We start from the raw sequence: 27,679 nt of genomic DNA, 5'->3' as shown, positions 1-27,679 counted from the left end.
CCTGCAACATTACATGAAGGACATTTCTTTTCTGTCTTGATTTGAAGGTTATAGCTCAATTATTTTTCCCCAGGCAAAAAAAAAAAAAAAAAAAAGAAAAAAAGAAAAAGGAATCAAGATCACAAAATCCACATAAATGGCACCTTCTAAGAAACATTTCTACATTACTTCTTACTGTTATCATCATCATTATCATCATTTTATGCTATTAGCTCAAATTAACTTGTTCACTAAACTGATTGTTTTCCCTTGCACATAACTCCAAGCTCCATGAAATCAGTTACTGCCCACTTTTGCTCAACACCGTATTCTCAGCATCAATATCAGATGGACTTATCTCCCTCCCTTAAAATTAACCTGACTATTAAAATCAATTCCTCATTTCTGATTATAACATTACTTTATCACAGTCAAAATAGCATCCCTCATGAGGGATGAATAAATAAGGAATAGATTCCTATGTTCTTTATTTGCATTATTGCAAGAACCCTGATATTGATTTCAATTGTCTAGATTTTCTTCCTTCATGTCAATGTATACCTATATTAGTCAGCTTTTCATTGTGGTAGCTAAATACTAGAAAGAAACAAGTTAAAAGGAAACAAAAGGTTATTTTAGCTCATGGTTTAAGATCTCGTAAACATAAAATGTCCATGGTCATTTGAATCTGTTCCAGTTGATGATGTTCATCTCATGACAACCAGGAAGCAAACAGCTTGAGAGGAAGGGGCTGCTAACAGGACAGGGTGCCAAGTACCAAGTCTCTCCAACTGTCTCACTGAAATTTCTAACATTTCCTCATAGCCCATCAATCAGGAGCCCATCAGTGGATATTTGGCTCTCCCATATCTCACCTCTGAACACTGCTGCATTGGAGACCAAGCTGAAGCCAACACAATTCAGATTCATTCTACAGCAAGAGTCCATGACTACAGTAACTATGAATAGTTCAACATGAAAGTGGAATCAAATTAGTTTCTGCCAGAAATTCTAAGCATTCCACAAAATTTGGCCCCACATTCCCTTAATAACCATTTCTTTATCACTTCTCCACCAGAGTACAATATGCAGATGCTGTATCTCATAAATACAGTTTTTAAGTTATTTTCTTCCATATACTACATAGCTTGGAATCTGGTATTCAGAATTGAATCCGCAATGTCTGTTTCAATTCCATTAAAAAATTCATTCTTAATCTTCTCAAATACAGTCATCCCTTGCTGTTCAGCTATAAAAGTCCTATAATGCAATTTGAGGGGTCAATGATTTTACATTAGGCCAGAGCTGCCTTATCCCAGAAGGTTCTAAACCTCTTTCTCAGCTGAAGGGAACTTATCTATAACTGATAACTTCAAGAACTGCAAAGAAAATTGTTACCTGTATAGATTGTGTGTTATAAGTCAAAGTTTGATGAAATCTATAGCGATCTCATTATTAAAACATGCATACATATTTAACTGTTAAAGAAAATTTCATGTTTATACAATAGCAAAGACTTCAAATACCTATAACCTATCTTCAAAGATTTTCAATTATATTCTCAGAAGTTTGTGTCTGTGTGTTTGTGTGTATATGTTGTTCCTATGTTTAGAAACCTAAACTAAAACAGTAGAGACAAAAATATTGTAAGATATGAAAAAGAGGAATATTTTCTAAATAAGAGTACTCAGCTTATATGATATAATGGTCATCCTAAAATTTAAGACACTGGAAATACTATTATTACTATCATGTGACTGCATGTTTTAATCATATAACTTTAAAGATATGACAACAAGCACTCAAAATTTCCCATGTAAATTAAAACTCTACTTAGGGACTTTTTCATAGGTAAGCTATTCCTTCAATTTAGTAAAATGACTTAATATACATCAAGTAAATGACTTAATATACATTAATAAAATGACTTAATATTCAATGTAAAGTCCTCTTTACATTGACATGACAGTTCATGAGCAAAGAAAATAACAAAATTTAAAAGTAGCCTATGACTAGATTGACACATCAGAAACTGTATCTCCTCTCTCCTTCACTTCCTACATAGAAGCTATCAACACAAGCTTCTCTATGTCTGGCCTAAAGGACTGATAGATCAGATTGCTTTGATGTTTCTGGTTCTATAGCAATTTTTTTTCCCTGGAACATTTCACAGTCTCATAAGCATTATCTTTTGCCTCCTATAGAAATGCAATACCTTGCTATTGCTTCTTGGCTTAAAATACTATATAGTTCCTCCTTTCCTGTTATCATAGTACACAGAAGCCATAATAATAAAATATTTTTCTATTGTTCTACACACAACTTTTGCTGATAGTTCACCAGGTAGTTTATTTATGATGTTTTAATTTTTAAATTTCTTTCTCTTTTTGAGATTATAATATAATCATATCATTTTCCCTTCTGTTTCCTACCTCCACGTGTTCCACATATCCAACCCTTGTTTTTTCCAAGATCATCTTTTATTTATTAATTATATTATTTAATTTGAAATTACATTAATTGCATGCATATGTATGGATATGTGTTGATTTTTTTTTTTACCTCCTTAGTAAAATAGTTACCTATTTTTAAAGCTACTACTTTTTAAAATTAAAGTTACACTAAAGTATTTGAATAGGAAGAATTCTACAAAAGCTGCCATGGTGTATGTGTACTTGTGGATAATCAGATAGCTTTTAAAAACACAAATATGACTGTGTTGAACATATCGTTCATGCTTCAGAACTGATTTGTACAGTACATCCTCTGGGTCCTTGGAATCATTGTTCATAAGAAATGTGTTTACCTCACAATCCCACTCTGTCTCATTACAAGCCTGCCTTGTCTAACATTAGTCAACATTCCTTCTATTGAAGACAAAATAATGCTGCATATTTGTAGGCATGGTATTGTTTCTATAACACTCAAATTTCTCCAGACACTTTATAATGAAAGCAAGTATGCATCACAGATCTCACCCACAGTACTGTTATCCTGAGCTGCAGGTAGTTAAACTCTGAACTTGTATATGCTGACATTTTAGATCATCATGCTTATGCAGCTGGTCCTGTGATTCGAGGAAAGAGTTAACTCTGCTGATGAGCAAGAACATAGATTGTGAACCTCTGACTTTGCATCACACCTGTGTGGATGGAAACAATGGCCAGCCTGCACTCGATGTATTGGATAAAATGTACTGACACGAAGGACAAGATGCCCAACCAAATGATGAAGATGGAAAGGGTACGGATCACCTACAGCAAAGTGCAGGATAGGTTAATGTTTCCCAATGTCACCTCCCCTGCCGCTGGAAATCAGGATGCTTGACACCCGGACACCAAATTATTAAAGTTTCAAGCAGTGACACTTTCTTCTCCACGTGGGGCCTGGCTTCTCCTTGACACTTTGTTCCTACAGTCCCTTCAGGCCCCTTGGCCTTTACTCCCTGCCTTTAACCTCCATAACTAATTAGATCTGGCCAACTCTTCAGTGAAAATAGTTTGCTTCAAAGTTTTCATTCAGTGTTCCCTTCTGGGCATACTTTGTCACTTCAGTACAGCCTGCTCTTTTTACATGAAGTTTAAAAGGCTGAGCTATTTTTATAAGATTAAACAACAACAATAACAACAAAAACAACAACAACAACAAAAATCCACCTTTGCAGCTCTACACCTACCTCAATGTTGTACGTAAGGACTAGAGTGTCAACTCTGACAAAAGCTTCACAAGTCATGAAATTATTAGTTTCAGAAGTTTATGGATAAACAAACAGTTCTAAGGATTCTGGTCTTATTTGAGGGAGTTAAAATTTAATGATTTGTTGTCTGGTAGAAGTTTTATTTGGGATCTATTTACATTCTGCACTAAAAAACTAGACAATGAAACTAACCAACCAACCAATGAATCAACCAACAACCAACGAATGAACCAAAGACTGAGCAATATAGTTGGGCTCATCTTCAGTAACTTTCTTTGGAAATCTTGTTAGACGTCGCAATTAAACAGCATCATTAATGTCATTATCTATTTAGGAAAAGACAAAGGTGGAGCTGAAGACAATAGGGAGTTAATTTTCAGAATATGGTCTCTATTGCTTTTATTTTTTCCTATAAATAACATTTAAAAAGCCTTAAGTAGTCAACTACTTTAGACCTACTTCCACATCTCACAAATAATTATACAAAGTTACTTATTTATTTAAAAATGTAAATATCAGGCGTAGAGGTTCTTGGGCTAGTCCCAGGTAGTCAGTCTTGGGGTGGTAGGCTCCCCCATCACTTGGAGATGCTCAGAGAGTTGTTTCTCAGTTGAGTAATTTCCATCTATCCTGTTCTCAGAAGAGGCCAGGGTAGTACTCTTATGCTTTGCTTAACAGATAGAGTCTCCTCATTCTAGCCTGGATTTCACTCTGTAACACAGACTGATCTCTAATTTGTAATTCTCCTGCCTCAGCCTCCTGAGTGATGATGGATTTACAAAGCATGTACCATCATACCTGATTATAAGACACGTTTCATTTCCATTTATCTTGTGAGATACAACTTTTAAAATCTCATAGATGAATACTTAGGTATTAAACATCTATGCATGTCTCCAATACCATTTCTATCTGTACTAGAAGAGCTAGGAAAGAAATCTACATGCTTATGACTTGGTAAAAAATGTGTTACACTGGATCTTGCCTTCCACATCATGAAAATGTACTTGAGAAAATTTTTCTTGTATTACTATATTTAGCAATTATAAAAGACTACCAAACAAACATCAATAAACCACTTACAAAATGCCAGGTACCCCATTAAGGATGTTAGATAGACTCCCAGTTATTTCCTACAATATATCCATGGAAAATTCCATTATCTCCATTCTAAAGATAAAAATAGTGGCAGAGAAATTAATTAAATTGCTGAAGTATACATAGCTAATAAATACCAGAAAAAGTTTTTGACTATCAGTCATTACCTAGGCTTAAAGAAGCACTGATATGTTATCCACTCTGTGAAATTGCTCATGAAAAAACCAACATATATTTATTAATTATAGGAAAAAATGAGAGTTATGCCCCCAGTTATCACACTACTGTGTTTCTTAGTCTCATCAGAGATATCAATAATATGTTTTTATTTTTATTTTTTTGTAGTTATATAACTTTCTAATTTCATGAAGATGCTTGTATAAACTGCTTTCAGTTGGCTGTCAAAGTTTATTTGGGTGGGGGCTGGTGAGATAGCTCAGAAGTTAAGAATGTTTGTACCTCTTTTGGAGGATCAAAGTTCAATTCCTAAGTACCCATATTATATGACATATAATTGTCTTTAATGCCAGATCTCTGGGATCCAGTTCTCTCTTATGCCTTCCTAGCATACCTACACACAAACATACACACACACACACACACACACACACACACACACACACACACAGTCAAACACACACTCATAAGCACACACACATACACACAAACACACAGGCATAATAATAATGTAAAAATAAGTTATTTTTAAATTAAAACGGTAATGTGTATGCTAAGTGGAAGAAACAGCATATCAAATTATGTCCATAATATAGAAAAAAATAAAACATTACAGTGTAGAGTATGTCTAGCAACCTATAAGACATTTGCTGCTCCACAGTTAGGTATGAACGCTGGTAAAATGACCATCAAGTAAATGACAATCATCTAAGGCAACATGAAAAAAAGTACAGAACCTAAGGTAGGGAGGATGATTTGTGGTGTGATGGGACACTGAAGCTCTAGCCCTGGCCTTTAGTCATGTGGGAGGGGGACATGCTTGAACCTTTATCAAATCTCTAAAAGGAAACAGGAGCTGACTGCCTTTGCTAATACAGAGGAGGTGGTGATTTGTGGGAAGGGAGAGGCTCAGCTTCTCATGTTAGGGAGGCAAAAGACACTCATGTCGGCAAAATAGCAGTCTCTGAGCCTCCGTGGCTCTTTTGAGAAAAGCATGTCCTTCCTGTCTTCCACTTCAGTAAACTGGAGGAGTGAAAACACATTTGTGAGTGCAGAGAGTTCACCGACATTAGCAGCCTGTCATTTTCCCAATGTTTGAAAGAGCAATGGATTGATTTCAAGGCTCACACTGGGACAGGGTAAGACAGCAGGGCTCACATGTCTTTCGGAAACAATATAAATTCATAGAGCTATTTCAAGGTCTCGTGAAGAGGTGATAAACTGGTGGGTCTGGTTACACGCTTCCTCCTGTGGGGATGAGTTTATCCCTTTTAGATAAGTCAGACTGATTTGTTGTTTTCTCAGCCTGCTTTTCTGCAAATCTACTTTAAATGAGCAGGTTGATTTCAGGGGCAGATCTCTTAACTCCCTCTTCTTCCGCTTGGGTTCAACTCAAGTTCTTGTGAAATCATTATCCGTTCTGTACCTTCAAGATGGACTGCTGCAAAACCAAATTACAAAGTAAACAAAATGAAGTTAAGAATGTGTTCAAGGATAGGGTGCTTGTACAGCTGTGGGCAAAGAATCAAACAGCCACTGTGAAAGTGTCCCCCTTTTAGCTTGGGCTTCTCCTGCATTCTATGGCTATGACTTTCTGAAACACACTGCCACTCAGGCCAAAGAGGTAGTTTGCTCTCCCTAAACTAGAGCCACATCCAAATCAAAGCACAGTATCCCCTTTCAACAGTTGGAAGTGCAAAGAATCAAGGCAATTAGCTTGTTTCTCGAAAATCATGCCAGTTCTCCAGGGAGGGCTCTAGCTGTAAGATCTGTGAAGAAAGCCAAGCTTCACATTCTTCTCAGGCTGGAAAATCAACTAAAAATTATCAAGTCAAAGACTTTAAACATAGTCTTACTATGCTTAATATCAGCTTATCTGTTCACTGCTGGTTCTTCAATGTACGGAGTGAATAAACAAACAAATTCCATAGAGCTTATTTCCTACAGTTCTGACCCTTCCCAGGAATAAATAGGCCAGGAAAAATAGCACCCTACATTTATTGCTGCAAACCTCTATATTCCACACACATCCCTGAGCTCTCTCAGAGTTTTATTAACTGTTAAGTGGGAGCTAGGGGAGACCTGTTGGTTTTACTCTCCTCTCATCTACTCTCATCTCATCTTGCTTATATTAGAACCAGATTCCCATTTTCTCAGCCCCCATGGTTGAGGCTCCCATCGCTTCCTCTTTAGTCTCTCAGCATACCCACCTTTTGACCATAGTTACTGGTTCAAGATGAGCACATGACGGATGTCTGGGCAACTTAGAAGAAACCTAGGATTTTGATATGCTGGGAAGAAGGTTAACAGTGAGGAATGAGCTGTTATTTGGAAGTTTAAAGGTCACATTCATGAAAAGTAGCTATTCCTGTCCTACATCAGTGTGGGATATTATACTAGACAACTCTAGAGGACACCATTCACAGGGAAGTTTGTGTTAGCATCAACCCTGGAGTTAAGCATGTACAGAAAGGCTAACCCAGCTACCTTTGCCAGCTGGTTGACTGGGCCAGGGAAACACTTGCCCTAGCAAGTGTTTTCAATCACCATCATGGTTCTTCTTGGCTGTTTCACTGTATAATGAGCCAATCACTGTCTGCAGTATTTGCATTTGGGGAGGGGAGTTTCTGGCAGACAGCTGGCTCCACAGGTTTGCCATGACACAAAACAGACACAGATTGCCTGCCTTCGCTGGCCTGTGCTGTGTTTATTATTGATCCACTGGCCAAGGCACTGCAGAACTCAGGCTTCTGAAAACAACAAAATGACCCAGGTCTGTGGGTGGTTCAAGATTCATTGACCATAAGATGATTTAGCAAGTGGACTTTGTATAACTCGAATGTCTTTTTTAACAACATCTTTTTAGTTTGTTGCTACAGCAGTATTCCATGGGAAGTTATAAAAATCAAACTTTACTTATATTAAGCTGAGTGAGAGAGTATGCATTTTGATAATGATTATATGAATCACATAAAAGGATTTGAGAGAATATCTTTTTTGACATTGTTCCCCTTCTAAAACAATATAAGATTATTCATTAGTTGTTTTGTTTCTTCTATATCTTTCCCTCCAAGGCTCAGGCTACACTCTGTAAGAAGGGACAGGAAGAGGAGATGGATTGTGTTGAACGCTACATGCTATCTTCTGGACGTGATTCTCTCACTGCCTTTATGAACTCACTGCTCAGGTGGCTATCCGCGTGAGACACGCACAAGATGGAACCCATTAACATTCATTTTCTTATGGATGTGGAGGGGACCCTGAGACCCTACCACCCACTGAGGGACTACTGGTACCTTAAAAAGGTTGGAGACATCTTTTTTATTCAATGGTATCAACACTTATAAACTGCCCTGGCGACAGTTTCTCCATCTCTCTCTTTCTCACTCACGTGTGCCACCACTGCCCGGCTGAGTACATTATTTAGAGAGAAACTGATAAACTTCTACACAGCACCCTCATATTCAGACTGGCCAATTGATAGCAGGCTTGAGACTATCATCTTAATGCCTGGTCCAGAGTTCTGCTGCTACTCTAGTCCCAAATACCCAAGTTCTAGAGACTGTCAAAGGTTGGCTTTAATTGATATGGCAAATCACAAACCTACTTGCCTGTGCAAGCTCATGACCCCACTGTGAGTTCCCCATGCCACACGCAGTAGCTGGAGGCAGTGAAGAGAAGACTTCATTTTGAAACAGCAAATTAATACTGAATTTCTGATATTCAGATATATAGGTACTTTGGAGAGCTATGTCATACGGATATAGGGACATAATTTAACTCAGAATCATTCCATACAGAACAGCCTTTTATTTGTACTTTTGCTTTATATAGCTTGTTACTCATGGTCAATTGAAATCTGAAAATATTAATGGGAAATTTCAGAAGTCATTGAGTACAAACTTTAATTTGCAGACCGTTCTGTGTAGCATGATGAAATGGCAGCGCGCTGTCTCATTGTGTCCATCCCGGGATGTAAGTGTTGTATTTATCCACCTTGTACATGAGTATATCCTACATGCTTCTTGTAGGGCACTTTAGTCCTCTTGATTATCAGGTTGACTCTACAATGGCATTGCTTGCTTTCAATAGGGAGTACCAACTACGAAGCCACTCCTATCATGTCCTTCACTTCATCTCCTCAGACTGGTGCTGCATTGTCTTTTACACTGAAAAGAAGCTACAGACTATGCGGTAAAACATTTGAGAGAGAACCCATAGTCATATAAGTACATGTTAAATTTCTTTATCTATCTATTTATTTATTTATTATCTTTGTCAGCATATTACAAAGAACATGCAACCCCACAACTAGTCCTAGAGAGCATTCAGGAAATCTCAGGTACCCTGAGGCCAATTTCAAAGGCTAACTGATAGATTTTAAACAGGTTCCTTTTCCTTAACTCTGAGTTTGTACATGAATCTTAATTTCTTCTTCTTCTTCTTCCTCTTCATTGTTCTCATTCTCCCATATGATTATTCCATTCGCTGTGTTTATTGTGAGGGTTCAATGGATCTCTGCATAGCATATGTTCACAGCAGTGCCTAGCATGAAGTACACACTGCATAAACATCATTCTTATTTCTCCTTATCAATGCCTTTGTCATTTTCCTGTCCAACAAAACACTTCTGTGATTTTTATTGATCATTAGCTGCCCTATACCAAGTGATGTTTACCCCAAGGATTTCTTAACTTTAAAGAATTTCCTGACAAACAACTATTTCCCATCTAAATGATATGATATGATATGATATGATATGATATGATAGAATGTAAAGGGTTTTTTCTCCCATTTGAAGAGAAATCAGATTTTATTTTTAGAACATCCTGGAGCAAAGGTACTGAAAATTTCTTCTCTGGGTGATTAGAGACCTGGAACTGCTTCCCCAGGAGAAGGAACAAGCATTATTTATGATTGAAAGAATGGTAAGTGTTATCTTCTATTCATAAGGCATATGTGAAGCTAAAAAACACGAATCGAATTGCAATTTCTGTTTGATCTAAAATTAATTGAGTGATGAGGAGTCAGATCCTATATTCTAAACTTTTGGATAAACTTTGACTTCCTAGAGCTCTCAGCAATAACAAAACAACACAACTTCTCTTTCCAGGGTTCCATTTGTTTGTTTGTTTGTATTTTGAGACAGGGTCTCTTTGCATATCTCTGGCTGTCCTGGAACTCACTGGCTTCCCTCAGCACACAGAGTTCCACTCATTTCTCCCTTGTCCATGCTGAGATTAGAGGTGTGCCCCACAGCACTCAGCCAGTTCCACTCTAATCTTTAAGTTGGCCCCTATTCCAAAATCATCCTATTTGAAAAAAAACATCAAACAGTAGCTGAGAAACAAAACCAAATGCAACACATAATCTAAAGACAAAGCCCATGGCTAAGACTGTCACTCAGTGACAGAGCTTGGCTAAGCATGTGCACAAATCCAGTCCTTGTACTCTGGGCTACAGTGATCTGTTGACCAAAAGAGGGGCTTATACTTGTAAATATGTTTGCAGCTCAGAAGCTCCTATGTACCCAAAAGCAATTCTGAATACTGAAACTATCAAAAGAATAGGACATCAGTCTCTGATTCTCTACCAGAGACAGAACCTAATGTTGGAAGTTGTCAGCCAAAATTATCAGATGGCCTAGACTCATGTATCCCAGCCAAGAATTTGGATTATTACATCTCTGACTCAGCCTCTGTGTCCTCCTTTAGTATTTTTGCTTTTGGTTTGCTTTCAAATTTACTAATTCTGGAAGTTGATAGCTAAGTCATACCGCATTGGTAGCTTGGCTGTTAAATAACACTTTTCTCTCAAAAATATGACTTGTATAGTTGTTTCACAGCTAATTTTTAAGAAACATCAAAATGCTTGCCCTAAGCCCATTGTCTTGTCTCTGGGTCAGTACAGGTGTCTGATGGGGAATTTTTCCATGCCAGGTGACCAGACAATCTACATATGTATCATAGCAATTATATATTCTGTACATACATCTGGTGAACAGACGTGGCAGTTTTCTTATTTCCTATAGGTAAACCACTGGTCACTTTTAAAACGTTACCTTTTGTCTATCTTAAATTACCTGACCTTCCTACCTGTCCCAAATCCTGGTCCAAGAAAGATGGATTTGAGACTGGACTCTCTCTCCTCTTCTCTTCATCAGCTCACAATATGACTCAACTCTCTTTTACAACACTTACTGCTTCAGTGTCTAGCAGCTTAGTAGTAGGCAAAGTTGCGTGGGCTCAGTGATACACAGGGATACTGAAAGGTCTTTCCTAATGTTAAAAAAAAAAAATTGCAAACTCCTGTTCAAAAGCATTCCAAAAGTATGGTGTGGTTCATGATTGCAGCCCTCAGAAGGTATCGGAGTAAGTCCAATCAAACTTTGTATTTTGTCCTTGTTTAATTAAGCTAAGTTGTGTCCCTGTTGAGAATGCTAGATTCATCACAAGGCTATGCATTCAACTCATTATTTGACGTTTCAGGTAATCTCTTCCCCAACCTACATCATTGCATCTTTGCTAATAGGCTAGATCAAGCAAGGCTTCAATCCCCAGTTTGCATGTAAAGTCACCAAGGCTCTGAAAACAATGACACATCTCAGAATTACACACTGTAGAAAGAGGTCAGATCTGGTAACCACATCTTAATACTTCATCTCCAGTACTTTTTTTTTTTTTTTTGATATTTTATTTATTTACATTTCAAATGTTATTCCCTCTCCTGGTCCTCACCCCTAGAAATCCCCTATCCCCTGCTCTATGAGGGTGTTCCCCTACCCACCCACCCACCTACCCACTCCCACCTCTCTGCCCTGGCATTCCATTCCACTTGGGCATCAAGTCTTCACAAGACCAAGGGCCTCTCCTCCCATTGATTCCGGATAAGGCCATCCTCTGCTACATATGTAGCTGGAGCCATGGGTCCCTCCATGTGTACTCTTTGGTTGGTGGTTTGGTCCCTGGGAACTCTGGAGTTCTGATTGGTTCATATTGCTATTCTTCCTATGGGGTTGCACATGGATATTTGATATTCTATGCATCAAATGTCCTATATTTATTAATAAAATATAATTATTTCTTCCTTTAAACATTAATGCTAATTCCCAGGAAGCAGAAATATACAATTAAGAGTGTGTCCCTGATACTGCTCAGACCCTTGAATACTATTACTTATACAAAGAATAGCATCCTTTTGTCTTTCCTGTTCTGATATTTATACTTTTCACATAGATTATTAATTTAGATAATTCTGGTAAAAGAAAAAAAAGAATTAAGCAGAGGATAAAATACCTATACTCTTCAGCTATAGTAAGCACTTAGGAGGTTTTTTTTCCTAAGAAAAGCTTACAGATTATGTTAGAAATGGAATATAGATTGCACCCCTGGAAAATAATTGTGTATTATCTTCCCTAGGAATGGCTGAAAAATTCCACTGATGACAAGCAAACACGTAGAGTGAATAGATTCTTTCATAGAAGGATTGCAGGCTGTGAAAGGAACCTAGACATTTTCTGAATGAGCTTTCGGTTTGCTGACAGCCTGCTAACATCAGTATGAATACCCCTTTCATGATTTAAAAACATTTGGGTGTCTAAAATAACAGTCAATGTAGTTATCTTATGTATGAAATTATAATATACTCCAAATGAGCACTTCAGTTGGACACTGAGGTAGTTAGAAGCGAATTTAATAAGCTAAAAACTGTCTTCTTTCCCCGTGGTCCTAGAATCTGAGTAAAATAATTGATGTTTTTTAGTGACATTTAAAAACCTATTAATTTAAAAAACAGCTTACAAACCAGAGACATTTTAGTTTCCATTGTGATATTAATAAGAATTATGAATTAATTTAAAATCTTAATAAGTGTTTTAAAAAACACACCAAACTCTAGATAGAAAGGGGGTGGGGCAGAAGAACTTCACAGTGGCAGCTATGGCTGGGACTCAGCTCTTGCCTAGCATGCATGAAACTGGGGATTCAACCCCAGCAGCACATAAACTGGACACGGGGGTTCATGTCTATACTTCCAGGACTCCAGAGATGGAGGCAAGAGGAGTAAGGGTTTAAAGTCATTTTCATCTAAATAGCAAGTTTAAGGCTAGTCTCGCCTCCACATGACCCTGTGTCTAAAAGGAAGAAATAAAAGAGAAGAGAGTGAAGGAGACAAGTGCAGATAACTGGCCGCTGGCCACACCTCGCTGCTGAGCACCGGCAAGGAAGAAAGTCTAAACTGAAAAGAGATAAAAGACAGTCACGTTCCAAAGACTTAGAACATATTTCAATACCAAATGCATATTAAAACTACACTATAGGCTGTCAGTATTGGTGCACTGCACGCCTTTAATCCCAGCCCTTGGGAGGCAGAGGCAGGGAGATCTCTGAGTTCGAGGCCAGCCTGGCCTCCAGAATGAGTTCCAGGACAGCGAGGGCTACACAGAGAAACCATGTCTTGAAAAACCAAACCAAACCAACCAACCAACTAAGCAAACAAACAAACAAAACAAAAAACTCACAATATTATTTAGACATGCTGGTTTATATTTCTATATTCCTATCTTTAATCCTTTGTTTTTAATGTGTGTATAAAAAAGTCTAAATTTATATCCATGGTTATAGTTTATCTTTATTAGCACTGTGTGAAGCGACTATCCATCACAGAGTAATATTAGCACTATCTATGAAGAGATTCTATCACAGAGGTGATATTGCGGGAGGAGGGGGGTATATTGCCTGGATGTATGTACCCAACTACCCACGTATAGAACTCTTTTTCACTAATGAACTATAAGTAAAGTCCTGGTCACAGTAGGGACTTCTGGCCTGGTTTCCTGTTGCTGGCTATTTATTGCAGGCAGAGAGAGTGAGGGTGCGCCCCAGGGCCTCTGTGATGAAGGAAGGCTTATTTGTGTTCATTTTCTTCTAATTGCTGTTTTGCTCCGTTCACCTTCTTTGGCTCACTTATGTTTGGCAGCTTGATTTGTGCCTTTCATTCTTTAGCAACAGCAAAAGCAGCAAACTGCACCACCCATTGTGGGTGACTCCGTGCAATTACTGCACAAATTTTTATATTTTATCACAGCGAGACAAAGGCGCCTTAAGAAAAGCACATGAATAATGATATGAATAAAATAACAACCAGGTTGTACAAAGACTATGTAATTCAAATGAGCGTACGGTGCAAAATGGCCATTCATTTTCTTAATAGGCCAACAGTTTGGGGAGGAAACTTGAGTCTTTATTTAAGCCTGTCAATTGATTGTCTGCCAGGATATCCCAGTTACCATGTTCTGAAGGTCCTGTGGGTGTGAGGCAAGGTGAAAGGATCGAGGGTCACTCCTGCTTTGTGGTCTAATCCATCATTGTTGGGCAGAGGGTATGAAAAATAGCACACAAGGCATTCTACTGAGATACATTAAATGACTTAAGGTGTAGCGGCACATGCCGGCACTTGTGGATTTTATGTCACACTGGGCTATACAAAGTTTCAGGTTACACTGAGCTGTATAGTAAGGCCTTGCATCAAAATGCAGATGCATTAATAAAAATAAAACCTATATAAATAAAGGTCATTTGACTTGGATGGCATATGCTGTCTGTACACACATTCTGCAGTGGTATCTAGGAACAGCAGAGGAAAGGATTCACAAGGCTCTGCCATTTCAATCAAGTCTTTGGATTCTCTGCATAAATTAATCAGTCACGAGTAATGTTTTGGTTTCAGTCCTCTCTATTTGATGCTCTTCACCATTCTGCAAAGGAGAGTGGTGGGAGAACACTTGCTCATTTTCCCAAGGTGCCTACCAGATGGCACGTTCCTGGTCCTCATGTCATGGCATCTACTGAGCACACTGGAAGTTTGTTTCAAAACCACCAACTCTGTCCCAAGGCTCCCCATGTAAGCCTGTCTGTGGCTCTGGGATTCCGATACACCACATTATTGCTTGGCTCCTGTGACAAGGAGCTGATTTCTCTGGTACATTGAAACCCTGAGGTTTATTCATATCTAAGGATCTATGAAAGGTGTGCTTTACAATATGAGTCAAGTCTCATTAAAAATACACCATTCAATAACATTTACAAACACCGGTTTTCAATAGGAGACATAAAAGGACAATGTTTCACAGAACAAGTTTGTACCAGAGGGCCCTCCACTTCACTCTCACTGAAAGGGCTAATAAGGTTGCCTGAATGACTGAAATGGAGAGACACTGCTAGAAACTCACCTTTTCAAAGGTTAATCTTGCTGAAGACAGGAAATTGATGGGCAGCTTATGTAAACTATGACTTCAGCACTCCATGTGGTATTTCAGATGCTTATAACACATCCCCTAGTTTTAAGAAAAATTGTTTGCCCATTTTCTAATGCGGGTATATCACTAAAGGAGTTCAGCAAAAGGGTGGATTTTGATGTGTTTGTTGTTGGACTGGCACATTAATATTCAGTGATCGGACTTTCCACCTTGTGTAGACACTAGCTCCTTTCTTGACTTTATTTCCATAGATTTTACGGGTCAAGTGCAAACTGTCTCTTGTTGAGCACTGCTATAAAACCACAACTGTAGCACCTTTAACTTCAACTGTTCACCATAGAAAGAAGAAAAGCATGTAAAAGAAAGTTAATGCTATAATGCACCTACCATCTGCAAGGTAGCTTTTATTTGCATAAATTATTACTGGATGAATCCAGAGACCATTCTTTTATTGCTTAGCTTAAATACAGCCAACTAAGTCTAACCTTTTTGTCCTTAGTCAGCAGAGCTAGAAATCTAGGGATAAAATTTAATTATTTCCTCTTCCTCCCCCATCATAACCATTGCATTTCAAGCCCTGTCATTTATGTCTCTGAAACTCTGTCATCCTCCTCCAATTCCTACAAGTTTTCAGTCAACTGCTCATGGCTTCCTTTCAATTCTCTAGACTGGGATACCACCCTATATTCTCATGTGTGTTGTTTGAATTACAGCTCATTGGATTACCAACTTTCTCTAAAGTCCTTTTCAGCTTGTTCTTTATCTGTATTATTAAACTTATATTTTTCTTACATGCAAAGTCCTTTATTACATGTCTGAAGTTCACTCTCTACACTGTTTGTAGGATTTTCCTAACCCACTTTGATCAAATGTGACTTTATTTCTTGGCAAAAGCATAATTGTTGATCCAAATTCATCTATTAAAATTCTGACCTTTGCTCTCCTCAACAATTTTTTTTTTTCTTTTTCTGAAGGAAGTATGTTTCATTCTCTCCCCTATTTACCCTCCACAGCCTTTAATCCACTGGAAGCCACTCATGCATCATCAGTTTTAATTTACTAGAACTCACCCTCCACTACAACAGACTGTTTTGCTGCTCAAAGTACTCGCCATTGAAAATGATCAGTATTTTTCAAAGCATAGTAACTGTTCAATAAATACCCATTGAATTAATTCATAAGCTGGAATGAAGCCTTTTCTTGTGTTTTCTATGTCAAAGGCATCTTGTCTGCTTACCGTCCTCTAAGTGGGAAAAATGCTAAATATCCTTCAACTCATAAAACTTGAAACTGAGAGGCCAGATTTTTTAAGTTCAGACTCCATTTTAGAGAACCTGACCTAAGTTCGAACTCAGGCTGGTACCTAGCATTAGTTTCCAAGTCCCCCCCCCCCCACACACACACACAAAACAGAGTTTAGCTCTAGTTTCTAGGCTAATCTTCAACAAAACCCGCTTCTCTAGGTTATAGCCTCAACAGGATCAGCACCTCCAGGTTTCTCCCCCAACAAACCCACAACCCAACCCCCCACCCCAGGTTACAAGCCCACCCCCTGCCTAACAGCCACCAATGCAGAGGGGATCAGAAGTTACGTTTATGATAGGACTCCCAGCACCAGCCAATTATGTTAAAGGCCACAATAGCTTTCTAATTAGACGTTTGCACACTCACCCCCTCCCACTTGCTGCTTACTATACGGCCTTGATCTGATAGATATTCGGGGCTCCCCCACCACTGAAATGGTCCTGTGTGATAAAGGTACACTGGGATGGGGGTCTGGGGGGGGGGAAGCTAGCTCAAATAAAGACCCTGCTGAGAATTGCATCTGATCAGCACCTATCTGGTGTTTTGGGGGCCACTAACTTTTCTCTGACACAACAAAACTACCTGCCTTTTGAGGCTTTGATTTTTTTGAGTGAAATTAATCAACACCCATTCTATATCATTACCGCATTCTACCCATTGTAACAGGAATTAGGTTCTAAGCTCAGTACATCTACTCATTTCTCCAGCCCTTCACAGGACAGAACGTAAGACATCCTCAGTGAATTGACCGTCTAAGCAGAATACTAAGATGGGACAGAAACTAAGGAAATAAGAAATGAGCTTATTCGATGGATTTGTAAGTAAATTACCATTGTGTTTGAAAAGAACTGTAAATTTTTATTAACTCTTCATGCAAAAGAGGAAAGCATGACACACTCATGTTAGGCCAATAAGAGGACATTTTCATTCCTGCTACTAGTCAGTACTTTTAGAATGGCTAACAACAGTCCTTGATGTCTTTGCAGCTGCTGAACTTGAAAGACCTAACAAAAGCCACAGGAGTGGATTGCTTCAGGCCAGCAGTGAGTTCTTGTTCCCCAAGACACTGCCTCTTAAGTCAAATGTTAATTAGGCAATGAAATAAACCAGACTTGGCTTTCAAAAAATAGACAAGCATTGATTTTCTTTTCACTTTTTATTTATAAAAATGTGCTGCAGACAAAACAGATAAACTTTCTTGAGTTAACTATTTATGACCCATTTCCTTCGTTTATTGAGAACACTAAGTAATTTTCAGTAACCTCCCACTTACACAGCTTCCTTCTCCAACTACAATAGGTTCCTCCCTATTTGCTGTTTGGTAATATTTTCCACTGATTGAATCACAGTAGTGACATAAAATAAAAACAACAACCAACCCACCAACCAAATAACCAAACAATAACAACAAAAGCAAAAGATATGTGTGTGTAACCAACTAACCAAACAAACAACAATAACAAAGGCAAAAAGATGCATGTGTAACCATACTTCCTTGAGAAGATCTCAAAAACCCACCGTGTATAAAGTAGATCTGTCAGTGATCAGCAATATCTGTACTAACTATAGCTATGATAAAAAATAAATTAAGGCATTTGAGATCATTTATGGAGGGTGGAGAGGGCAGACATAAAACAGGATGGAGGTTAGATTAGAGAAAGACCTTGGCTTTTGGTTAATTGAAAGACTAAAACAGCTGAGCCTTGGTGGCACATACTTAGAATTCCAATGTTCCATAGGCTTAAGCAGAAACAACCCCGAGTTCAAGGCTAGCCTGCCCTGTGTAGGTTGACCTTGATTCTCCCAAACAATAAACAAAACAAAACATGACAAAAGTCATAAGACGATGTGGCAGATGCAACTACTAAGAGCCAATTCCCCTTCTCACAGACATTCCCTGCAAACCCTGCAATCCCTCTTTGGATTTGGAATAACTAAGCGCTCTGTGCCTCCTGCGTTCTTGTAAGACATTGGCAAAATTTTGTGGCCAATTTAAAAATATTGCTCTGTAGATTAAATGAGTTAATATGCACAAAACTTTGGGAATCTAATATGTGTGTGAGTGTGGGCTCAACAGTAGGTTTTCACAGGAGTAAGCTAAAAACCTCACAGCTTACAGCATAAAGAACACTTGAGAAGCTATAAATCAAATGGGTATTTAATTCAAATTTCAACCCAGTAAAACATCTGTTCCCTTCCAAATCAACATTAAAATGCAATAACCCTTACTAGCCATCAGCAATTTATTTATGAAGACCATGTTCTGCATTTCTTAGTACATGACTGCTAGCTACATGTCTTCCAAGTTTCTGGATTGTAATTGCAGGGAGCACAAGAGCCAGGGCAATTAAGCTGTTTTCTATGAATTGCTTCTTCAGTGAGATGCCTCCTGAAACCATTTGCTAAAACAGGTAACAATCCCGTCACATAATTGTGTAAAACCCAAGACACCCATATCTGTTGTTTAATGCTAATTTCTCTGAGTTTCCTGAGAGGAATTGCTATTGACTACTTTGATTAGAAAAGTATTGACCCTTCTCCAGCGGAGCATCCTGAGAAGAAATTTCCTAAATATGCCCATATTTCATTTTTTGAATATCAAGGTGTAATACGCTTGCTGAAGGATACGGCTTATTTAATACAAAATTAAAATTTTATAGGCTACATTGCCTAAAGTAAATTGCTTAATACATTGAGAAGAACAGCTGCTTTCTAAGTGTTTGCCATCCGTGTATTTGAAACCTAAATTAGGTGAGCCCACCAACACAGTGTGGAAGGAATGGTCGCAGTGATTTTTCCTTTGTATTTTATCCTCTAGATCTCCCATAAGTAGGCAAAATGTTTCTAAGCAGGCAGGAGTTGTTGCACTGGGTGTTGCTTCCTGCATAGAGATTTCTTTCTTCTTCCTCCTACTTCTCATTTTCCCCCATCCCTCAACACTCCTCTTCCCCCCACCTCTCCCTTTCTAATTAGCTCACTGCATCCATGATCCTCCTGCCTCAGCTTCCCAAATGTTGTGATTACAAGTCTGCATCACCATACCCAGCTTCAATTCGTTCATCTTCTATTCCCGCCCCCATTTTTTGCTTATTCTGCAACACTGACTAACAGCAAACAACAAACAGACAAAAAGCAAAAACACCAAAAACCATAAACCAAAGCTGAGACAAAATGAAAAACACTTTATGGGATTCAGCGCTGATGTCCAGCTTTGACCCTATTAAAGAAACACACTGTTTCTTTAATCAATATTTGTTCCACATTCTAAATCATATCTGATGCATTCATAATAGAGATAAATATAAGACACAGAGCTTAAGATGGGACTCAGCTAAGGTATGCTTGGTGGTTTGTGAGCACAGAGGAGATTTCTGTGCTGTACTTTGAATAAAATGGTTTAGAATCATTTAGATGAGGGGATGCATATGCAACAGCCCAGAACTCTCTAGTTTTAGAAAAGCTGGTGTAAGAAGTGGCTCCAGATTCCAGACCCTGGTAAGACGTTTACCCTTCACAGGGGTGAACAAAACCGGGGATTCTTCCAGGGGACTTAGGATTAGGTCAGGGCTGTGTTTTGTATTTGTACTTACACCACAAATTCAACTGTTTCCTCTGGAGTCACTCACTGCCTAGTGAAAACCACAGTGGTCTCTCATTGCTCCTCAGATACCTCTCACTGCTGTTTCTAACAGCCAGAGGGATTGTTTGCAAACCTATGTGTAACATAACATCAGATTCTTCGACATGCCTTGGGCTCCTTTACTGCACATTGGCTTCACAGACCCTTCCCTATCCTGAACACTTAGGATAGTTGACTATATGGAGGATCCCTCTTAAAGCCTCCCAAGTAGCTCTGTGTGAGTTGGGATGTATCCACCTCCCTACAGTCTTTAGAGAATCTGTTCCTGACAGTTGTTGATATTTTTCTACTTCCTTTTGTGACTTTTATCTTTTTCTTTTAACCTTATTTGTTAGGGTTGTCTAAAAATCTGATTTTGATAAGATTAGAACATAAAAACATTACAAGACAGTTTGGGGTAAAAGAGCCAAAAGCGAATAGTTTTTATTTTTGGTCTGATTTGGCCAAAATGCTATAAATGTCCTGAGAACTGTTGGCAGTCTACTCCTTGACAGAGACCTGAGATGCCGGAAATGTCTAAGCCAAATATCTTGGGTTCTGTCTTGCCAGGGGCAGGAAAGAAGGAAGGTCTGGAATCCATATCTCTTTTCCCCCCAAGGGAGTCCTGTTGTCCTAGAAACCCTATTCAGGAAGTGACTACAATTGTGAGGCAGCTGTATATCTACCTGGGATGGGAAAAGGTGGTGTCCCCTAAAGGAACCCCACTTCTGGGAGGTCTCCTGCATTACACAAGTTCTGCTTTATTTCTTAAGCTGAAGTTGCCTACGATAAAAATAATTCTTTCTAAAGCTTATCATCTGTGGTCTGTGATTTTTATTCTTTAGATTCATCAGACAAGAATCAGAAAGTCACTTGCTTAGGGAAACTTGGTTGGTTTCTGAGTTTATGGGACTCTAGACCCCAGAGCTAAACTCACCTAGAGCTTCATGGTTCAGAAAGACATCCCAGTATCCCTGAATTTCTTCCTCTCCTGTCTTTAATGTTTGTCTTCATCATTATAAAGCTTTAGTACACAGTGACTGGTACAAGATTGCATTCAACAAGTAGATACTAAAGAAGTCAATGGCCTTCTGTTTCGCTAACTAGTTGTTAAAATATTGAGTAGAGAATGAGAAATTTGTTAGGCTATTGAGTGAAAAATTAATTCATAGATGAATTAGTGAAGGTGCGGAGGGGGCGGGGAAGAAACTGTGTCATATTAATTTAAGCAATTCTAGAGGTGATACAATTTTTTGGATGGCATAATCTAATCCAGTCAGGAAAGATGAGACATGCACAATCTGTATATGGATTCTAGTTCCCAGTTGAAGAATTTGGACTGAGCATCTTAATTATATTATATAAGCAAGTCTACATTTCAATATCAGACTTGAGAAATACCTGAATCTCAGAGCTGCAGCCCTCCAAGACCAATGGATTCGTAAAATAATTCAAGAAGCAAAGTAAGTTCTACTTAAATTAAACCTATCATGAACATCCTGCAAGTCTTGGGATAAAAGCATAAATAGATGCCTGCATACCATATGACTGAATATTTCAAGGTTACAAATGAAGCTGATAAACTGTTATATATAGTGTTTGTAAGCCTGTAACTCCCAAACTTATCATTTTTCAGATGGCTGGCAGAGAATAGAGATGGGCCCATTCTCTTTATATTCCCAACTTAATGAGGATTTTTGCCCATTTCACCATGGCTCTCCCAGTCTAGTCCACAGTTACACCCATACCCCTACAAGCATGGCTCCTTGTCCAGCCTACACACCTGCGGATTTCCTTACATCAGGAATAGCAAGATTTATCTTTGGGGTTACACACAACAGGTAATTGTCCAATGAGGCCCATTTAAGCAGAAATCTAAGAGTCCTGGTGACCAACAACATAATTCAAAACAGAAAATTGGTAGTGGTGGGGGGGAGCAGAGCTGGAGAGAGAGGGAAATGGTTATGTTGTAAAGCAGGAAGTTCAGAGCACAAAGTCCTTTGCCCAAGCTCTTAGTGTGGCACAGTGTGGCAATCAAATTCCTTCACAGGAAAAGACAAAACAGGAAAGAATGGGGATGCAATGTAATGAATTATGTAAAACAGAAACAAAGAATCATCAAAATACTACACCACTGCTTTGCAATCAGTTAAAAATCTCATGGTTGTTTAGTTATAATAATACAGTATGCTGGATTAAATACTCAAGCTTTAAACCCAGAACTTCAGTCAACGTGGAATAATGTGAAAGACAACATTGTAACATGTCCTTAAAGTACACAGAGAGCCTAACAAGTAGGCATTTTAATAAACATATTTTCATTTTTTCTAATTTTATTAGGTATTTACTTCATTTACATTTCAAATGCTATCTCCAAAGTCCCCTATACCCTCCCCTTCCTGCTCCCCTACCTACTTACTCCCATTTTTTTGGCCCTGGTATTCCCCCGTACTGGGGCATATAAAGTTTGCAAGACTAAGGGGCCTCTCTTCCCAATGATGGCTGACTAGGCCATCTTCTGCTACATATGCAGCTAGAGACACGAGCTCAGGGGGTACTGGTTAGTTCATATTGTTGTTCCACCTATAGGGTTGCAGACCCCTTCAGCTCTTTGGGTACTTTCTCTAGCTCCTCTATTGGGGGCACTGTGTTCCATCTGATAGCTGAATGTGAGCATCCACTTCTGTGTTTGCCAGGAACTGGCATAACCTCACAAGAGACAGCTATATCAGGGTCCTTTCAGCAAAATCTTGCTGGCATATGAAATAGTGTCTGCATTTGGTGACTGATTATGGGATGGACCCCTGGGTGGGGCAGTTTCTGAATGGTCCATCCTTTTGTCTCAGCTCCAAACTTTGTCACTGTAACTCCTTCCATGGGTGTTTTGTTCCCAATTCTACGAAGGGGTGAAGTGTCCACATTTTATGGAATTTATGAAATTCCTTGGCAAATGGATGGATCTGGAGGGTATCATCTTGAGTGAGGTAACCCAATCACAAAAGAACTCACATGATATGCATTCACTAATAAGTGGATATTAGCCCAGAAACTTAGAATACCCAAGATACAATTTGTAAAACACATGAAACTCAAGAAGAATGAAGACCAAAATGTGGACACTTCGACCCTTCATAGAATTGGGAACAAAACATATTTTCTTAATCCACTTACAGCTTTTCTACAGTATACACTCAATAAATGTTTGTGTAACTTAGACAAAGAACAAGATGAGCTAAATATTATTAGAGAAAAAGACATACAAATATGTGAAAGTGTTCTGATTTACCATAGAAATGCATCAAATTGGTAATGAAGGACATAATTAAAGAAACCATTAAAACTCATGTAAAATAAAAACAAAGAACCAATAGAAAACATTAAAACTCATGTAAAATAAAAACAAAGAACCAATATTAAAATGCCCTCTCTAAGATTCTTTAATATCATATCAGCTTGTTTACTGTAAAGTAATATATAGTTCTTAGTCTAAGAAACAAGTGTTCTCATATCAGAAGTCAAAGTTGACTCCCTTTACATGTTAAAATTACTTTTATATTTTGTGTGAAGAAAGAACCGTATAAGTGGCATGCTGGTAAATCAATATTTATGCTAGTTTCCAAGAGGATTACCAGAGAATCAGCAATCAACTCAGACCTTAAGGAGTTTCTTTAATTTCAATAAAATAGGTTTGTTTCTTTCCCTAATTTGCCAGAGAACCTCTTAAAACGTTGAAGTGATCCTGTAAAGTGTTTTGTTATGGCCGTCATTGGCTTATGAGTGTACCAGTTAGGTTTGAAATACAGCTTTTAACAGAGGTTTAGCTTCCTCTCTGTACATCTTTGTTTTGATTAGTTCTTAAATGACAGCACCATTTTTACCACTATCACTTATAATGCTGTCTGCATTCACTCTACATTAGAAGAGATCCAAACACTTTAAGTTTGAGCCAAAGAAGACAAAAGCAAGAAAAAAACTGGGTATCAAAACAAACAAACAAAAAAGAAAAGAAAACCATACCACCACCACCAATGAACAACAACGCACTCTCTTCTTTCTGTTGATGATCCTGCGGAGGCCCTGACAACTGTCCCTGCCTTGCTGATGGAAAGCTAACATCATTTTAGACTTGCAGGTCTCAGTTCTGCAGAGTCACTTAGCACTGGCACCACAGGTATAAGCAAATCACTACTCAGTAATATTCAGGGAGTGTAATCAGAGCCTTGATTATATGCCGGTTGTAATGGCACTGAGGGAAAAGAATACTAAACAATGACAGAGAGAGCAGGCAGTCAGGCTGATTTGGTGGAGAGACTGTATTTAATACTATTTTTTAAAAGCACACTTTTCAATATTCTGCCTTATAATGAACTACGGCCAATTACTTTCTCTCTCTGCTCTGAGAAAAAGAGCTGTCCAACTGTTCAACATTTGCTTTACTAATTGAATGATCAATTATTCAAATAAATAATTCTGCTATCAAGCTCCTGGAAAACCTTGATGTGTTTTCTAGCCACAGCTACAGCAGAGTATATAGCAACAGAGACCAAATCCAGATAGAATTCTGAAACATTCTCAGAAAATACTTCTAATTGGAAGATAATTTACAGCAAAGGGAAATGCTGCTCTGGCTTAATCTTTCTCAGAGATGGCTCATCTTACTTTCTCATAGTCTATGTTGTTGCTGATTAATACACTGGCAAATATTACTGTATTTCTTAAGAACATGTACTTTGTTGGGTAATGGGTTTTAATGATTAGTCTAAATGTACTCATTCCTTGTCAACCAAGGAAACCCTCTTCTAAGTTATCTTAGCCCCAGGAGGACTTGGTGTGGAGTGCGGGTCTGTGGTGACAGGGGAATTCTCAACTGACAGGCGGCAGCTGTGCTCTGTATTCACATTCTACATTAGATGGATTAAGAGTAACTGAAGGTCACTCTATGGATTTGCTCTTTTAAAGACAAAATAAGTTTTGAAAGTCTGACTGTGTACATAAGCAGCAACTGTCCATGTAGTATTTGTAGGTAGCATTCAGAAGGTCTTTCAGCAGCATGGAACTTGCTTTGATTACACACAAATACATATGCCTCTAAGTAAGTAGAGCTTACATGGCTGGGAGAGAGCCCGCTTCTCAATCTCCCCCTAGAGATTATTTTCCCACGCAGGGTCAGGATGGAAGTGTTTTAAATGACTGTCATTCATGCCCTACTCCTGTATTCTTTGCACCCACTTCTTTTATCAATAAGTAAAAGTGTCTTGGTGAATAGGCACTGAAGATTTGGGAATTTATATAGAGATGATCAAAGTTTCCTTTGGCAGATCGTTTTCTCTGTCAGCAAATGTGCTGATGGTACTGCGGAGTTTAGTTTCAACAATTCAGGTTACTTTGCATAGACTCCTAACTAAATTAAAGTATAAGTGACTTTCAAAATAGAGACAAAAAATTAGATTTTCAGATATGTTATGCTCTATTAATGGGAATACATTTACTAAACTGGGCAGAATTTTACTTTATATCTGATTAAAGTAGTGATGAAAACCAGTGCATCAGGCTTCCTCAAACGTCCTAAGGCTGTTATGGTGTATGGTCATTTCAGAAGTTGAAATGGGTCACACATTTTGCATTTTCAAACTGTGGCTTATGGAAGACTTATTTAGTAAGAGTGCATAATGAAAAGCATAAAGAATGATTGCTATAGTAGACATATTAGAAGGGTTGCAGGCTAAATTACAATACCTCCCAGTATTTGGTATATCAGAAATTAGAAATTGATATTTAGGGAGTGAATAACTGTAGGCAGTTTTAGTCCATTCAAACTGCATTTAGTTATTTTTTTCATAGTCAGTGTGAGATTAGAACAATCACATCATTTAAAATTTTTAAGATAAGAATAAAAAGGTCAGTTTTTAAAAGTTGGCATCGCAGTTTATGGATGATTCAAACTATAATGGTTTAAGGCTAGTTAAAGTTTCTTGGATTCTGCCATATGTGTCCTGAATTAAATTAGTCATTGGGTTAGCTGTAGAAAGCTTAAAACTTCAGCCAGTGGCTACTGGTATCAAGATTTTGTTTGACTTAGGCAATTGTTTGGCTCTTGCTTTAAATAATGTAAACATATGGTTTTGTAATGGGGGACTAAATATTCAACCTGAGATTAAGTTTATTGGTTCTGATATATGTAATTTAAAGATTATTGCTATAAGAGGGCAAGATAATAGGGTGAAAGAATAGACAATAAAGCAATAGTCTGATCAATAATAAATAGAATACTAAGGAACACCCTAGAGACTCTGCCTCCAAGTTCACTTAAGTCTCAATGTACTTTACATTTCAAATCATATCTCGCAAAACAAGTGATAGGATTACACTCCTAAATCCATAAGCATTGATTTTTGTCTCTGTCACAGATGCATGCTGTGCACTATTGGGGGAATTTGCTAAAATGGGTTTAGAGCATTCACTGACTACAGTGGATCAGGCACTATTTTTATAAACTTGATAAAGTCTCTAATAAGCAATTATCTACGTTTTAGAAAACACAACATTAAGTTCTACGCAGGCCTCTCTGAGCATGCTCGTGAATCCTTCTCATTTCTACCTTATTTCTACTTTTTTTTTCCCCCCATCCACTGTTGCAGAGGCTCCTACTCCCCATGGGGACGATCCTGCTCTCTAAAAAATCACAGCACACATGTGTGAGCTTTCAAAATGGTTTTAGCAAATATCCCCAGTGGACTCTGAGAAGCTTGCCTTCCAGTTAAAGAAAGAATCAGTGCTCAAACAGGCTATTATTTTCACTGATAGGTTGACCCCACTCCTTGTGGAATTTTGGTTTATTTTCACATGATTTAGTTTCACAGGGCTATAGATACAATAAAACAACAGCTATCAGAATGATAAGAAATTGGCTTCTAAGGCAGGATAAGTTGTCTCCTAAAGCAGAGGATCCCAGATAGGAAGGTGACATGCCTGCCACAGGCTTTTGTTAACCACTGCTCGGAGTAGTCAGTGGGATGGCAGGTGTGGTAAGAGGTATCAGTAGTCACTGAGAGCCCAGTAGTCCACGATGTAAGATGATTACTATTATCATAGCATTAGTTTCATGCATCAGCTTCTCCTCCAAGAGAATATATTGTCCCCTTCAAAGTTCCTACTTTGAAATTTTACTTTGTTGTTGTTGTTGTTTTTCTCCTTTCCTTTCATGTGTCCTAGGCTTTGACATTAACAACAATTGTGTTAAAATTTGAAGACTATGTCCTATATCCCATGTCAGGATATAATAGCTAGTTATATAGCTTATTTATATTATAGCTTACTTTGATGTTTTCAGTTCTTTATTGTCAGTAATAGAGTTGTGAAAATATATATCATGTATTATTTACCAACTATATATGTGGCATGATAACTGCTTACATTTATTCATACATACATGCAAATGTATACATCTACAAAGCAAAACAATGAACCCCATTAGAATATTTCACGGGGACTAGAGAGTGACCTGACTATTGAGGCACTGAGAGAAGGGACTCTTGTGTTTGTGTGGCAT

At 38.2% G+C, this 27,679-nt stretch overlaps 1 protein-coding gene and 1 long non-coding RNA gene across 3 annotated transcripts in view; one reads left to right on the top strand and one right to left on the bottom strand.

The window, feature by feature from the left end:
- The window catches only part of LOC110319982, an 18,561-nt gene extending 14,508 nt beyond the window's left edge, over positions 1–4,053 (top strand). Inside the window, exon 3 of the long non-coding RNA XR_002380439.1 lies at positions 3,023–4,053. This is a non-coding gene — a long non-coding RNA (uncharacterized LOC110319982). The remainder of the gene's footprint in view (positions 1–3,022) is intronic.
- Positions 1–27,679, bottom strand: part of Unc5c (unc-5 netrin receptor C) — a 350,620-nt gene that overhangs the window by 158,374 nt on the left and 164,567 nt on the right. The gene's annotated exons all lie outside the window — the stretch shown is intronic.

The sequence above is a fragment of the Mus pahari genome, chromosome 4 (genome assembly GCF_900095145.1).
Source record: "Mus pahari chromosome 4, PAHARI_EIJ_v1.1, whole genome shotgun sequence".
In the NCBI taxonomy this organism is placed as follows: domain Eukaryota; kingdom Metazoa; phylum Chordata; class Mammalia; order Rodentia; family Muridae; genus Mus; species Mus pahari.
Note: the sequence above shows the minus strand (reverse complement) of the source record. Positions and strands in the feature narration are given on the sequence as shown.